We start from the raw sequence: 17681 nt of genomic DNA, 5'->3' as shown, positions 1-17681 counted from the left end.
TCTGGTGACAGAGTGAGATCTTGTCACACACACACACACACACACACACACGTAATTCAACTTGATTTGTGTTTATAGAAGGGAATAAATATTTTGTGCATTGGATTTGTTAATTAAGAAAAAGAGCACAAAGGTAGTATTGAGAGGTGACAACATGCTAGCAGCCCTCACCAGAAGGGGCAAGACGGGTTCAATTCGTCATGGGACTGTTTGGAAAAACCCAGGAGAAGCCTCCCAAAGAACCAGTCAATGAGTGGTCATTGAAGATAAGAAAGGAAATGAGAGTTGTGGACAGGCAAATAAGCGATATCCAAAGAGAAAAAGAAAAAGTGAAATGGTCTGTGAAAGATGCTGCCAAGAAGGGCCAGAAGGATATCTGTGTAGTTCTGGCCAAGGAGGTGATCAGGTCAAGGAAGGCTGTGAGCAAGCTGTATGCATTCAAAGCACACATGAACTCAGTGCTGATGGGGATGAAGAACCAGCTCGCCGTCTTGTGAGTGGCTGGTTCCCTGCAGAAGAGCACAGAAGTGATGAAGGCCATGCAACGTCTTGTGAAGATTCCAGAAATTCAGGCCACCATGAGGGAGTTGTCCAAAGAAATGATGAAGGCTGGGATCATAGAGGAGATGTTAGAGGACACTTTTGAAAGCATGGACGATCAGGAAGAAATGGAGGAAGAAGCAGAAATGGAAATTGACAGAATTCTGTTTGAAATTACAGAAGGGGCCTTGGGCAAAGCACCCAGTAAAGTGACCGATGCCCTTCCAGAGGCAGAACCTTCAGGAGCGATGGCTGCCTCAGAGGATGAGAAGAAGGAAGAGGCTCTGGAAGCCATGCAGTCCCAGCTGGCCACACTCCGCAGTTAGGGGCTGCCTAGCCCACTGGGTGTGCTCACACTCCGCTCAAGAACTGCCATTTTATGTATCTCTTGCACTACATCTCTGTTGTGAGGACTACCATTTTGGAGAAGGTTCTGTTTGTCTCTTTTCACTCCCTGCCCAGGTTTTGGGATCACAAAGGGATTGTTCTTGTAAAGGTGGCATAAATAAATGCATCACTTTTAGGAGTATAGACAGAAATATCTTGTTGTGGGGAGGGGAAAGAAATCCATCTGCTCATGAAGCACTTCTGAAAATACAGGTGATTGCTTGAATGTCCAAAACTCTACTTTCGTCTATAAAACACTATATAAATGAATTTTAATAAATTTTTGCTTTCGCACTTGGCCCCACTGTAGATTGCCCTGTGCAGTAAACTTTCCAGGTGTTGGCTTCCCCAGATTACTTCATTTGTTGGGCGTGGAAAGAGTTGCTATGGCCAGGCATATGGGATTTGGAAGCTCAGCAGAAATGACTTCTGCTCTGCAGATGCTGCTCCCCAGCTTTCACAGACATGGTGTGGCAGCCGTTCTTTTATCTATTTAACCAAGAGGATGCTTGGGAATTGTGCTGCTTTTCCTGTTGGCTGGTGGCTGTAGTATGTCCTAGGGTGTGTATGTGGGTCTATTTAGAGCTTCTGTCCCTTCCTTCCCATTGCAAGTTGCACCCAGATCAGAAGCTGTAAGACTAGGTCTCTTTCACCTCTCAGTGCCTGTCCCTGCTTTGAGCTGGTTGTCTTGTGCATGGGACATGGGCCTTCCTATCCTTGTTTTCTCAAAGTCAGGAGCTGACCAGGAGCACACGAAGATGTGGTCATGCATCCTAACCAACATTCACTCATCCGGGACATTCTTGAGATACATTTATAAATCATTTCAGCAGTAGCACTTTGTATGTGTTGAGAGGTTACAGAGCTTTTCGACATATGCGATCTCATTTAGTCTTTACAAATAAGGAAGACAGCTCAGTTTGGGAAGTATCAGAGCTGGGATTCAAACCCAGATCCTCTGGTCCAAGTTGTATGTGCACTGAACTAATCAGGCAGGAAAAAAGCCCAGTCACTGTCTCACAGATTGGTTTTCATATATTATAGCAAAATCCTGAAACAATAGGGTCCTTCCAGTCTTATCATACAAAATGGCAATCTTGGCTGGGTCCAGTGGTTCATGCATATAATCCCAGCGCTTTACAAGAGTGACACAGGAGGATCTCTTGAGAATAGGAGTTCAAGACCAGCCTGGGCAACATAGCAAGATCCTGTCTCTACCAAAAAAAAAAAAAAAAAAAAAAAAGAAGTCATTCTTGAGTCCAGAGGACCCTCCTATTACTCTTGATTTCATCTTTAGAGTATAGTTTAAAAAATTTTTTTAAATCGGTTGTAGGTTCACAGCAAAATTGAACAAAAAGAAATTTGTGATATATCCCCTGCCCTCACACATGCGTAGCCTCCCACCACTATCAATATCCCACACCAGACACATCATTATTGCCCAAAGTCCATAATTTACATGAGGATTCACTCTTGGTATTGTACATTGTATGGGCTTGGACAAATGTATAATGATATCTACAATTATGGAATCATACAGAATAGTTTCACTGCCCTAAAACTTCTCTGTGCTTCACCTATTCATCCCTTTCTTTCCTAATCCCCTGGCAACCACTTTAAAAAAATTATTTTAGGTTCAGGGAGTACATGTGCAGGTAAACTCATGACAAGGGGGTTTGTTATACAGATTATTTAGTGACCCAGGTACTAAGCCTAGTCCTCAATAGTAATTTTTCTGGTCCTGTCCCTTTCCCACCTTCTACCTTCAGGTAGGCCCCAGTATGTTATTCCTTTGTGTCCATGTTATTTCACTCCCACTTATAAGTGAGAACATGCAATATTTGGTTTCCTGTTCCTGTGATAGTTGTTAAGGATAATGGCCTCCAGCTCCATCCTTGTTCCTGCAAAGGACATGATCTCATTCTTCGGCAACCACTTTTTACTGTCTCCCTAGTTTTCCCTTTTCTAGAATGTCTTATTGGAATCAGACACTATGTAGCCTTTTCAGACTGGCTTCTTTCACTTAGTAATATGCAATTAAGGTTCCTCAGGGATAGTACGAGATGCCACCCGGCGTTTACAGGAAGAGACTTCTAAAATCAGACGCCTTTCAAACTCTTATACCAACCTCTGGAATTGGCAGCATGGCTTTTCCCCTTTCTAGGTCCCATGGCAGCCATTTTCCTGTTACTCACCTTTGGACCCTATATCTTTAACGTTCTTGTCAAATTTGTTTCCTCTAGAATCGAGGCCATCAAGCTACAGATGGTCTTACAAATGAAACCCCAAATGAGCTCAACTAACAACTTCTACCAAGGACCCCTGGACCAACCCACTGGCATTTTCACTGGCCTAGAGAGCTCCCCTCTGGAGGACACTACAACTGCAGGGCCTCTTCATCGCCCCTATCCAGCTGGAAGCAGCTAGAGCGGTCATCGGCCAAGTTCCCAACAGCAGTTGGGGTGTCTTGTTTAGAGGGGGGATTGAGAGGTGACAATATGCTAGCAGCCCTCACTCTGGGTGCCTCCTCTGCCTTGGCGTCCACTCTGGTGGTGCTTGAGGAGCCCTTCAGCCCACCACGGTACTGTGGAAGCCGTCTCTGGGCTGGCCAAGGACAGAGCCCGCTCCCTCTGCTTGCAGGGATGTGTGGAGGGAGAGGTGCCGGCGCGAACCGAGGCGGCGCTCAGCGCTCACCGGCCAGCGCACTCGGAGCACCAGTGGGCGCCGCCAGCCCCAGACAGTGAGGGGCTTAGCTCCTGGGCCAGCAGCTGCAGAGGGTGCACTGGGTCTGCCAGCAGTGCCAGCCCGCCAGGCACTCAAATTCTCGCTGGGCCTCAGCTGCCTCCCGGTGGGGCAGGGCTCAGGACCTGCAGCCCGCCATGCCCGAGACTCCCCCTGACACTCTGGGGTCCTGCACAGCCGGAGCCTCCCCAACGAGTGCCACCCCCTGCGCCATAGTTCCCGGTCCCATGGACCGCCCAAGGGCTGAGGAGTGCGGGCTCACTGCACAGGACTGGTGGGCAGCTCCACCTGCAACCCCAGTGTGGGATCCACTAGGTGAAGTCAGGTGGGCTTCTGGGTCTAGTGGGGACTTGGGGAACTTTTATGTCTAGCTAAGGGATCCTAAGGGCACCAATCAGCACTCTGTGTCTAGCTCAGGGTTTGTAAATATACCAGTTGGTACTCTGTATCTAGCTAACCTAGTGGGGACTTGGAGAACTTTTCTGTCTAGCACTCTGTGTGTAGCTCAGGGATTGTAAACACACCAATCATCACCCTGTCAAAACAGTCCAGTCAGCTCTCTGTAAAATGGACCAATCAGCTCTCTGTAAAATGGACCAATCAGCAGGATGTGGGTGGAGCCAGATAACAGAATAAAAGCAGGCTGCCAAAGCCAGCCAAGGGCAACCCGCTTGGGTCCCCTTCCACACTGTGGGAGCTTTATTCTTTCACTCTTTACAATAAATCTTGCTGCTACTCACTTTTCGGGTCCACACTGCCTTTAAGATCTGTAACACTCACTGCGAAGGTCTGCAGCTTCACTCCTGAAGCCAGTGAGACCATGAACTCACCAGGAAGAACAAATAACTTCAGACCTGCTGCAGTTAAGAACTGTAATACTCACCACGAGGGTCCGCAGCTTCATTCTTGAAGTCAGCGAGACCAAGAACCCACCAATTCCGGACACAGTAGAATAGAACACAGTATATAGTACCATTAATTTAGAGTTGAATTAGAAAGATGGAGGAATAGCAGAAAATTAAAAAGAAGAAGATAAAAGGAAAAAATAATATATAAACAAAGACACAAAACAGACACAGGATAGGGTGGGGAAAGAATGAGAAGAATAATTTATGTTGAACACAGTCAATATCAGGCACTATATTCGTGATTTGTTTATAGACTTAATTAAACCCATATAGAACTCTGAAAAGTAGGCATTAATTACTTTGTTTAATAGATGGATATTATTAGCTACGAGTGGAAAGAGGATATACGTATCTCCCCACTTCTCATAGCTCTGCCTTTGGGATCAGCTTATTAATACAGCCATTCTGCTCTCCTCCTGTTGCAAGGGAACAGGCTCAGCCTCTGTGTGACAAATCTGCTGCAACTGACTCAAGAGAGCTGTGTGATTTCAGGGGTGAGTATTACGAAACCAGTGAACAAATATACTTAAGTCTCATTCTCCAAAATACTGTTGCAACAACACTGCATAACAAAGAAACACAAAATTTCAGTGGCATCTGGTAATAAGTATTTATTTCACTTCTAGATGTGTGGGTCAGATGGTGAGGCTCTCCTCCCTTGTGTGTTGTTTGTTCATTTGTTTGTTTTGAGACAGAGTCTCGCTCTGTCGCCCAGGCTAGAGTGCAGTGGTGCCATCTTGGCTCACTGTTGCCTCCGTTTTACAGATTCGAGTGAGTCTTGTGCCTCAGCCTCCCTGCCAAGTGCCACCAGGCCAGCTAATGTTTGCTGTTTAGTAGCGATGGTTGCACCATGGTGGCCAGGCTGGTCTCACTCCTGACCTCAAGTGATCCACCCACCTTAGCCTTACAAAGTGCTAGGATTACAGGCAAAAGCCACAGTGTCCAGCCTGCATGTGTTCACTCGGGGGTCTCAGCAAAAGAAACAGCAGCTACCAAGGGAAGCTTTCTGCATAAGAAGAGCAGAAGAGCAGAGGTACAAGAGGGCAAGCCCTCCTCTTCGAATACATTTCAAGTATTTGAAATGCCTCAAATATGTTTATATCCCATTGACCAAAGTAAAGCCACTGGGATAGACACTTTGCTTTAGAGTGAGTGGCAAAGGGCAAAGCATCAGATATACGGAGAGAGAAAGAATGCGGTCAATAATTTAATTTACCACACTCTAAAATCCCCAACAATTATAATCAAGAAAAATAGAAACATGCAGGCAGCTTAGTAGGCATTTGAGGTGTTCGTGTTTTTCCCCCCACTTCCACTAGCCAGCTATACTTTCAGTTCTCTGAATGAACCATGCTGTTGCATACTTCTGTGTCCGAAATTGGTGGGTTCTTGGTCTCCCCAACTTCAAGAATGAAGCCACGTATCCTCGCAGTGAGTGTTACAGTTCTTAAAGATGGTAGTCCGGAGTTTGTTCCTTCAGATGTTCAGATGTGTCCGCAGTTTCTTCCTTCTGGTGGGTTCATGGTCTTGCTGTCAGGAGTGAACTGCAGACCTTCATGGTGAGTGTTACAGCTCTTAAAGGCACTGTGTACCCAAAGAGTGAGCAGCAGCAAGATTTACTGTAAAGAGTGAAAGAATAAAACTTCCATAGTGTGGAAGGGGACCCAAGCCGGTTGCCGCTGGCCAGCTCAGGCAGCCTGCTTTTATTCCCTTATCTGGCCCCACCCACATCCTGCTGTTTGGTCCATTCTATAAAGAGTTGATTGGTCCATTTTACAGAGAGTTGATTGGTCTGTTTTGACAGAGTGCTGATTGGTGCGTTTACAATCCCTGAGCTAGACACAGAGTGCTAGACAGAAAAGTTCTCCAAGTCCCCACTAGGTTAGCTACATACAGAGTACTGATTGGTGTATTTACAAACCTTGAGCTAGACACAGGGTGCTGATTGGTGTATTTACAATCCCTGTATTTACAATCCCTTAGCTAGACATAAAAGTTCTCCAAGTCCCCACTAGACTTTGGAGCCCAGTTGGCTTCACCTAGTGGATACTGCACCAGGGCTGAAGGTGGAACTGCACTCCTCAGCCCCTTGATGGTTGATGGGACCCGGCACCGAGGTGCAAGGGGCCACACTCATTGGGGAAGCTCCAGGCACATGGGGGCCCACCGCAGGGGCGGGGGCTGGGAGGGAGCGGTTCTGGCATTGAAGGGGTGGCCTGCCCCTTCACACCTGTGGGCGTTTCTCGTTAGGTGGAACTAGAGACTTGAGAAAAGAAATGAGACACAGAGACAAAGTATAGAGAAAGAAAAAGGGGGCCCAGGGGACTGGCACTCAGCATACAGAGGACCCACGCTGGCACTAGTCTCTGAGTTCCCTCAGTATTTATTGATCATTTTCTTTACCATCTTAGAAAAAGGGAAGTGGCAGGATAATAGGATCATCCTAGGGAGAAGGTCAGCAGTAAGACATATGAATAAAGATCTCTGTGACATGAATAAGTTTAAGGAAAAGTGCTGTGCCTTGATATGCATATGCAAACATCTCCACAAACCTTTTTAGTGCATAAAGAGCAGCATTGCCGCTAGCACGTCCCACCTTCAGCCCTAAGGCGGTTTTCTCCTTTCTCAGTAAACAGAACAATCGTGTTTTACACCTAGATGTTCCATTGCCCAGGGACAGGCAGGAGACAGATGCTTTTCTCTATCTCAACTGCCAAGAGACCTTCTTTCCTCTTATACTAGTCCTCCTCAGCACAGACCCTTCACGGGTGTCAGGCTGGGGGACGATCCGGTCTTTCCCTTCCCAGGAGGCCATGTTTCAGACTATCACATGGGGAGAAACCTTGGACAATACCTAGCTTTCCTAGGCAGAGGTCCCTGCAAACTTTGGCAGTGTACGTGTCCCTGGGTACTTGAGATTAAGAGAATGGTGATGACTTTTCACAAGCATACTGCCTTCAGTCACTTGTTTAACAAAGCACACCCTGCACAGCACAAAATCTGTTAAACCTTGAGTCACCAGAGCACACGTCTCTTGCAAGGACAATGTTGGGGGTAGGGTCACAGATTAACAGCATCTCAAATACAGAACAAAATGCAGTCTCTTATGTCTACTTCTTTCTATATAGACACAGTAACAGTCTGATCTCTCTTTCTTTTCCCCACAGGGCATGGTGATGGTGGGCTGCAGGTCCTGAGCCCTGCCCTGCAGGGAGGCAGCTGAGGCCCGGCAAGAACTCGAGCGCAGTGCTGGTGGGTCGGCACTGCTGGGGGACCCAGCGCACCCTCTGCAGCTGCTGGCCCAGGTGCTAAGCCCCTCACTGCCCTGGGCTGGTGGTGCTGCCCGGCCACTCCAAGTGCTGGCCCCCGAGCCCGTGCCTACCGGAACTCATGCTGGCCTGTGTTGCCATGTTGCCCAACTCCAGAGGTTGGTATAAGAATTTGAAAGGCATTGTCTGATTTCAGAAGAAACCTTTTCCTATAAACGCCAAGTGGCATCTTGTACTATCCCTGACTGGTTAGTGTAAAAACAACACTTCCCCTAAGAAGATGCAGAGTCCTCCTTTCTCAGCAGTGAGGAGATCTAGGCCTTGACGGTTTTGGAGAGTCACTGCTGCTAAAGAGTATATTTGGGATTGAAAAGTAAGGATAGATTTCATTATTTCTTGCAAACTGTCTGAGAAATCCTTTGAGAGCATGTGGTAGTAGGATAATGAAGTAGATAAACCAGCTATTCTGGTTCCTGTAGCAGTAGCCATTCCTAACCCTACAAATAGGGGTATTAGTTGTACGACTCTGCGCTGACGGACTTAAGCTGTGATGGGTACTGATAAGGTCTGATTTCCTGGGGCAATATTAATGTTGGGACTTAGAAAGACTAAGGTGCAGGTGCCTGTCCACTTAGTGGGGAGGCAGATAGAGGTCGACATTCCACATAAGAATATGCCTTGACTGGGTAGACAGAACTTTACCCTGGCTTTTAAAGGAATAGTGTACACTGTTTTTTCTTTACTGCTTCTTTCTTTACTCTTCTACTTCTTCTTTGTCTTTTTCTGAATCTCTTTCTGTCTTTCCTTCTTTGACTGTCTGTCTCTTCCTCTCTCTGACTTCCTGTCTCTCTCTCTCTCTCTCCTTTCTGCTGGTCTTTCCTTGCCTCTGCCAGCTGCTTAGGATGCTGTTCTCCCTCTCCTTCCCATTTTGATGGCTTTGGCAGTGTAAGACTGCCACTTCCTTGTGTTTTTGCATGGCGTGCTGTAACTCCATGATCTCCTTGTGGTATTTAATGGGGGTTCCCGCAGAGGTTAGGAACTCTATTTCTTTCCATATTTCAGCATGGGCATGTAGTAGTAGATAAGCATACTTGCTATCTGTATACACATTTATTCTTTTTCCCTTTCCCAGTTCTAAGGCTTGGGTAAGTGCCACTAGTTCTGCTAACTGGGCACTGGTCTCTGGGAGAAGAGGCTCACTTTCAAGTACAGTTACATCACTAACTGTGGCGTAACCTGCCCTTTGTATCCCATTCTCCACAAATGAACTTCCATCAGTATACAGGTTAAGGTCAGGATTAGTTAAGGGGACTTCTAAGAGATCATCTCGGGAGGCATAAGTGTGGACTATAATTTGGTGGCAGTCATGCTCGACTGGTTACATTACTTTGAATCTGTTCATGTCTGTCTGGTTGAGTGATAACATGATAAATATGTAGTAAACACTTTTTTAAAAAATGGCAACTTAACAAAATATAGTGCTAAACAGTTTATTTTTTTATAACCTTTCAATCACCTCCTCCTTCATGGTATAAATGGAACCACTGTAGCCATACACCAAGGATATGCTATTCTCTGGGCTATATGTAGCTCATCTATTTTAATTTCTTGTGAATATTTTAAATCAAGGCAACAACTGGAAGTTCTCTGTCCTTTATCCTAAATTGATCATAAGAACACCCCAGAGGGGCATTTCAGAATATGTTACTGACATAGAAGAATTTGGATTCCTGAGCACTATTTACTGTTGTGCAATTTCATCACACAAAGAGATTGTTTGTTCAGTTCATTATATTTGCTTGCCGACTACATGACCTTTGCCTACCTTGTATAATGCTTCATTTTCTTCCACTTCCTTTTTGTAGTAACTGAGTTACTTTCTTTTAATCATGGCAAAGGACTGACATTAACACATCCCTCCTTTACCCCACCAAGGGGCCTTCCTGCTGACCTCATGAAGAAGGACAAAATGTCAGCGAGATTCATCGTGAGATCTGATGTGATGAAAACAGATGTGAAAAATCCAGACACTGCCCACATTGTGACTCCTGGAGAGAGCATGTGTGCCTTTGCACTCTTAAAATTAATATAAGCCAGGTACAATGGCATGTGTCTGTAATCCAGCTACCTGTCAGGCTGAGGCAGGATGATTGCTTGAGGCCAGGAGTTTGAGGCCACCCTGGTCAACATGCAGAGATCCAGTCTCTAAAACAACATTGAAAAAATTTTAAATTTAATACATCTTGTAGGGTTTCTAAAATTTCAAAATAAATTCTTCCCTGTTTCCTACTGAAGTAGATAAATAATATTGAATTTCAAAATGTCTGAGTCACTGGTAAGAGTCATTCAAGTTCAAATTATTTGACATAGAAAAAAATACAGGAAACAATATGTTTCACATTGAAAGAGAACTAGTTCAGGGTTCATGTGGTTTTCTTCTGGTTCTATACATCCACATCAGGCTTAGCATCCCCACTGTGGGCTTTTCAAGTTAGTTTCATAAAGTTCCTTTTTTTGCCTTTGGTGCATTCAAATATTCCACCTTTATTTTAATTATTTGAGCAGTTATTACTAGTTTTATGTGTGTGAATTGACTTTTCCTGGCACTTAGATGACATAAGTTTGTGTCAATAAATATAGAACCAAGTCAGCTCTGCTCTGTCTGTTGCAATTTTACCTCATTACGCCCAGTAGCAATACAAGTGAGGTGGTGACTGAGATGCCTGCAAGAGAGAAAGACTTTATCCATCCATTCATTTGTTCAACAAGTAATTAAAGCTCCTACCATCTTCCAATCACTATGCCATAAAAAGGTGAGGAAGATAAATATGGTCTCTCCTCTCATGGAACTTAGAGTGCACCAAAGAAGACATTTATTTAATATATAAACATGAGTTTTATACTTACACATAAAGTATTATGCATCTGTGTCAAGATCTAATCACAAAACAAAAACCACTTGTGTAACTAGAACAGAGGGAATTGGGAACTGGCTACACAAGTGATAAACAATTAAGAAACCCAGTGGAGGATGGTGAGGCCAGGCAGAGGCTAGCAACAGTGGGAAACCACCATTTTCCTTTTCACAGCCCAAAGGGATATAAGGAAGAGGCAATGTTATCAGAACACAAGGGTCACGTCACCTGGCAGGAGCTGGAGCCACATTAGGAAACACAACTACTGTCAATTACCACACCAGTGAAAAGAAGATTGAGGAAAGCCTTGACTTCCATTTTTCTCCACCCTCCAGTTTCTCTTCAATAGTTGTCATTGGCTGTAAAGCAACTTGCATGGGAGTTCATTCTTTTTGCAAAATAGAACAGAGCAGGACAGGGATTGGAGGGTAAATTGGCCCAGAATATACAACATGACAATCTAACCTAATATTGGGAATATCAGGGACAAAACCACTATTTATTCCTGACCATCATGTCAGCCTGGCTATGTAGCTACATAGTTAGAAATAGTTGCTGACAGTCTTAAGATATTCTTTCTTTTTTTCATTCAGACATAAACCTGAGTAATGGGAGGAAAAGAGAGAGGAAGTTCTAAAAATGGTATAGGCAACCAAATGGAGGGTGGGCTTATTTTTTCTTTATAGCCAGGAGCTTAGTATAGACGCAAATCGGAAACATAACAAGTATTGAACTACTATTTTCAAAACCTCACAAGGTTTGTGTTCAAATTTTATCTTTTGCATTTATAAGCTTTGGGACCTTTGGCAAGTTCTTTAACCAAACTGAATTTAGTCTCCTCATCTGTAAGATGAGGTTAATAGTATCTAACGTGAGATGTATTATGAGGATTTCCATATAGCAGAGACATAGGGATGTCAAGCTGGATGGGATTAGGGGGTAGGGGCTTCAAGTCACATTTGCACAGAAAACCAAATGCCCACTTTGTACTGCCACCAACTAGAGTTAATATATGTTAATGACTTGGATACATAGTAGGTGCTCAATAGTTACTTGTGTTACATTTCTAAGTCTGCCTAGAATATGGTTTTCTAGGATGCAGAACTTCCTAAAATAGTTGTTAAAATGCAGGCTATACTTCATTAATCCTCTCTCTGTCACCCAGGCTGGAGTGCAGTGGCACCATCTCGGCTCACTGCAAGCTCTGCCTCCTGGGTTCACGCCATTTTCCTGCATCAGCCTCCCAAATAGCTGGGACTACAGGCGCCCGCCACCATGCCCGGATAATTTTTTTGTATTTTTTTAGTAGAGATGGGGTTTCACCATGTTAGCCAGGATGGTCTCGATCTCCTGACCTCATGATCCACCCGCCTCGGCCTCCCAGAGTGCTGGGATTACAAGCGTGAGCCCCTGCACTCGGCCCATTAATTGATTGTTTAACTGGTAATTCTGAAATAATTAAGTTGCTGAGAGCTACAATTACAAAAGATTGCTTCCTTCCTAACACACCTTCTTAGACTGGATATTAAAACTACTGTTTCCACAGTGGAACAAATAATTCATGGAAATAGAATGAGTTGTGCAGTCAACTCAGCTGAATTCGTCAAGTGCCAGTTTAACTTTATAAATAGGAGCTTACTATAAGATTTTAAAAGTTATTCAGATAAGCAAATTTTAGAATAATGGTTGAAACAAAAGGACTGATTTAGTTAAGTTCTTCTCTGTGAGTCAGAAAGACTATGAATAACACTGTGAATAACACTAAATAAGACAGATGGACCAAGTGCGGTGGCTCATGCCTGTAATCCCAGCACTTTGGGAGGCCGAGGCGGGCAGATCACGAGGTCAAGAGATTGAGACCATCGTGGCCAACGTGGGGAAACCCCGTCTCTACCAAAAATACAAAAATTAGCTGGGAGTGGTGGCACACACCTGTAGTCCCAGCTACTTGGGAGAATGAACCAGGAGAATCGCTTGAACTTGGGAGGCAGAGGTTGCAGTGAGCCGAGATCACACCACTGCACTTTAGCTTGGGTGACAGAGTGAGACTACATCTCAAAAAAATAAAATAATAAAATAAATAAAAAGCTGGGTCTGGTGGTGTGCACCTGTAATTTCAGCTATTTGGTAGGCTGAGGCAGCAGGATGCCACTGCAATGCAGCCTGGACAACAGAGTGATACCCTGTCTCAAAAAAAAAAAAAAAAAAAAAAGAGAAAATCTACTAAAACTCAGTGAGAACACTAAGAATCTGGGAATCTAGATCATTTGAATCACAACCTGCTCCCTCTCTTCCCTCTTCCAACTCAGTATGAGAGAAATTTCACTTCAGACAAGCAGCCAAGGACAAGGGTTCCCTCCTGTCATAGCTGTCAGGCAAGGGGTAGATTTCCAGCATTTTTCAAATGCACCAGCTATGTTTTGCAGAGGCAAAATTTATCTGCTCCTGAGAGGTCAGAGGCTCCCTTCTTCCATCCAGCCCCTACTTAGTGCAGAATCTCTACCATAGGTGTTGTGGCTGGCTGAGAAGACTGAGAGCCTAATTGCTTTCACCAGAGTTCATTTATAGGGTGAAGGTTCCACTTTCGTGAGGAAAGCCGGGAGGACCAGAAGGTGCTGCCTCCATCTTGAATCCTCCTCTTAAAGGAAGGGTGTCATTCATAGCAAAGTCCCTACTTTAAGCCCCATGGCTCGGAGATTTTTCTCTCAGGAAAAGAAGTAGGCCTTCAGAAAAGAGTTTCCCATTTCTCCACAAAGAACTAGCTTTAATCTGAACCAAGTGTAAGAAAGTTCAAGCTTAAGGGTGTTCTTTAAAACTGAGGTGTTGAAAGATGGTGAATGCAACAAATTAAAAAGTTGGCCAGCAAGTTTGCTAAAGAGAATAAATGATGAAAACAATACAGAAACTACCTCTAAAATGAGGCCAATAGTTTAACTGTGTCAAACTACGGGAAATTTATGCCCAAGGGCATCTTAAATATAAAAAGGCAATCAGCCACCAATTAAAGAAGGCTAACATCTGGGTGTGATGAAGGAAAGAAAGAGTCAAAGAGAGCACTGCTAAAGCTGCTCTCATCTCAGCTGAATGTTCCCATGCCCAAGGTTGTGCCCTCTAAGGAGCCACATCAAAGGCTTCCCACTAAAATAGTACCATCAGAAACTAAAGGAAAAAACAGGCAAATAATAACAAGCACCATGAAATGAGGGACAATTATATCCACAATTGCTACAATATATTATTTAAGTGTCTAGTTTTCAGAAAGAAAAAAAAAAAAGACACATGAAAAGCAACAAAAATGTGTGACCCATACATACACACACACACTTTCACACTCACACACACACACAGGGCTGGGTGTGGTGGCTCACGCCTGTAATCCCAGCACTTTGGGAGGGGAGGAGGGCAGATCACGAGGTTAGGAGATCCAGACCATCCTGGCTAACATGATGAAACCTCGTCTCTACTAAAAATACAAAAAAATTAGCCGGACATAGTGGCGGGAGCCTGTAGTCCCAGCTACTTGGGATGCCGAGGCAGGAGAATGGCCTGAACCCGGGAGGCGAAGCTTGCAGTGAGCCGAGATCTCACCACAGCACTCCAGCCTGGGCGACAGAGCAGGACTTTAAAAAAAAAAAAAAAAAAAAAAAAAAAAGCAGGCAATAGAAACTTCCTTTGAGGAGGCCCAGACTTTGACCACTTCTGACAAAGACTTTAAAGTAGCTATTATAAATATGTTTGAAGAACTGAAAAATAAAAATCAAAAACAAAAAAACAGCCTTAAAGGCTTAAAGAATTGTATGATGGGTCTGGCACGGGGGCTTACGCCTGTAATCCCAGCACTTTGGGAGGCCGAGGCGGGCGGATCACAAAGTTAGGAGATTGAGACCATCCTGGCTAACACGGTGTGAAACCCCATCTCTACTAAAAAATACAAAAAAAACAAAAACAAAAACAAAAAAAACTAGCTGGGCGAGGTGGCGGGCGCCTGTAGTCCCAGCTACTCGGGAGGCTGAGGCAGGAGAATGGCGTGAAGCCGGGTGGCGGAGCTTGCAGTGAGCCGAGATCGCGCCACTGCCCTCCAGCCTGGGCGACAGAGTGAGACTCCGTCTCAAAAAACAAACAAACAAACAAAAATCAAAAACAAACAAAAAAAGATTGTATGATGGTAATATCTCATTAAAGAGAGAATATATTAAAAAGAAATTATTAAAAAAAAAAAAAAAAAAAAAAAAAAAAAAAGGACCAGGCCAGGCGCAGTGGCTCACGCCTGTAATCTCAGCATTTTGGAAGGCGGAGGAGGGCAGATCACCTGAAGTCAAGAGTTGGAGACCAGCCTGACCAACCTAGAGAAATCCTGTCTCTACTGAAAATACAAAATTAGCTGGGCATGGTGGTGCATGCCTATAATCCCAACTACTTGGGAGGCTGGGGCAGGGAATTGTTTGAACCTGGGAGGCAGAGGTTTCGGTGAGCTGAGATCACACCATTGCACTCCAGCCTGGGCAACAAGAGCAAAACTCCATCTCAAAAAAAAAAAAAAAAAAAAGACTAAATAGAAATCCTGAAGTTGAAAGTACTGGAATCAAACTTTAAAAATCACTATAGGGCTCAACCACAGATTTGAAGTGGCAGAAGAAGAAATGAGCAAACATGAAGCATGAAGATAGGCTAATAGAGAATAATATCCAAAAAGCAGATAGAAAAAAAGAATAAATAAAAATAAAAAATGTCCCAGAGGAATGTGTGACACTAAGAAACTCACCAACACACATATAATAGGATTACCAGAAGAGTAGAACAAAAGTATTCAAAGAAATAACTAAAATTTTCCCAAATTTGAGGAAAAACAATATAGATATATCCAAGAGGGTTAACAATCTCCAAGTAGGAAAAACAGAGCGCTATACATAGAAACATCATAGTCAAAGTGTTGAAAGTCAAAGACAAAAATAACTTTTTTTTTTTTTGAGATGGAGTCTTGCACTGTCACCTGGGCTGAAGTGCAATGGCACAATCTTGGTTCATTCTGACCTCTACCTCCAGGGTTCAAGGGATTCTCCTGCCTCAGCCTCCCAAGTAGCTGGGATTACAGGTGCCTACCACCACGCCCAGCTAATTTTTTGTATTTTTAGTAGAAATGAGGTTTCACTATGCTGGCCAGGCTGGTATTGTACTTCTGACCTCGTGATCCACCCACCTCGTCCTCCCAAAGTGCTGGGATTACAGGCGTGAGCCACTACACCTGGCCCAAAAAGAACATCTTAAAAGCAGCACAATGGCTGGGCGCGGTGGCTCACGTCTGTAATCCCAGCACTTTGGGAGGCCGAGGCGGGCGGATCACAAGGTCAGGAGATCGAGACCACGGTGAAACCCCGTCTCTACTAAAAATACAAAAAATTAGCCAGGCGCGGTAGTGGGCGCCTGTAGTCCCAGCTACTCAGGAGGCTGAGGCAGGAGAATGGCGTGAACCCGGGAGGCGAAGCTTGCAGTGAGCTGAGGTCGTGCCACTGCACTCCAGCCTGGGGGACACAGCCAGACTCTGTCTCCAAAAAAAAAAAAAAAAAAAAAAGGCAGCACAATGAAGCTGAAACAAGGACAATTGCAGACAAACAAAAACTGACAGAATTGTTAGCAATCCTATCTCATAAGAAATACTAATATAACTGCCCAAGGGGTTCCTCCTGCCTCTTGCACAAAGACAGACCATGGCATTGCAGTAAAAGAGTTTAATTAGACATGAGGCCAGCCACACCACATGGAAGGTGGAGTTAGTACTGCAATAATTCTCCTCTAAAGCTTCTAAATTACAGATTTTTCACAGGCAGTTTGGGGGAAGGGGTGGGAGGTTGCTAGGCTTGGTGCTGATTGGTTGGGGTGGAGATGAAATCAAAGGGGGTCAAAGCTGTCTTCTTGCACTGAATCACTTCTGGGTAGGGCCACAGGAGCAGGGTTGGAGGGTCCAAGTGGTGTCAGACGTGAAAAAAAACCTGAAAAGATATCTCAAAAGGCCAATCTGCAATAGTAGTATTATCTGCAGGAATGGTTGGCAATCTATGTCTACACCTCAGCAGAATCAGTCTCCTCTCTGCCCCCTAGCCTGATAGCCTCTCATTAACTTTATGAAAACAGATGAGTTTGGGGGAAGGTCTATTATTTAAACAATCATCTGGCCAGGCCTGGAGGCTCACACATGTAATCTTAGCAGTTTGGGAGGCCAAGGTGGGTGGATCATGAGGTCAGGAGTTCAAGACTGCCAAGATGGTGAAACCCCGTCTCTACTGAAAATACAAAAATTAGCTGGGCATGTTCTCAAAAACAAAACAAAACAAAAAAAAAACAAACAGCCTTCCAGAGTTAGCTCAGCCTAAGCCCAGGAATAATTGAGGCAGCTTGAAGCTAAAGGCAAGAGGAGGGGTGGGCTAGATCAGATCTTTTTCACTGTCTAATTTTGCTGCTGATATAATTTTTATAAAGGGGGTTCACTAGGGGAACTTCCTCAGGATGAAGGCAAGTGGCCTCAAAACATATTTTATAAGAAGCAAAATAGAGGCCAGGCGCAGTAGCTTACACCTGTAATCTCAGGACTTGGGAGGCTGAGGCAGGCAAATCATGAGGTCGGTAGTTCAAGACCAGCCTGGCCAATATGGTGAAACCCCGTCTCTACTAAAAATACAAAATTTAAGCAGGGATGATGGCACATGCCTGTAGTCCCAGCTACTCAGGAGGCTGAGGCAGGATAATCGCTTGAACCCAGGAGGCGGAGGTTGCAGTGAGCCAAGATCATACCACTAACTTCAGCCTGGGCGACAGAGCAAGACTCCATCTCAAAAAAAAAAAAAAAAAAAAAGAGGCAAAATAGAAAAAGAGCATGCTTAAAGGTAATTATGTAGTTGTAAAGGTAGTATAAATGCATATTAATT

At 44.4% G+C, this 17681-nt stretch overlaps 1 pseudogene; it reads left to right on the top strand.

The window, feature by feature from the left end:
• Positions 1 to 200: 200 nt before the first annotated feature.
• LOC102135165 (charged multivesicular body protein 3 pseudogene) lies at positions 201 to 866 on the top strand (annotated as a pseudogene).
• The last annotated feature ends 16815 nt before the right edge of the window (positions 867 to 17681 follow it).

The sequence above is a fragment of the Macaca fascicularis genome, chromosome 4 (genome assembly GCF_037993035.2).
Source record: "Macaca fascicularis isolate 582-1 chromosome 4, T2T-MFA8v1.1".
NCBI classification, from domain to species: domain Eukaryota; kingdom Metazoa; phylum Chordata; class Mammalia; order Primates; family Cercopithecidae; genus Macaca; species Macaca fascicularis.
This window is presented reverse-complemented; position numbering and strand designations above follow the sequence as displayed.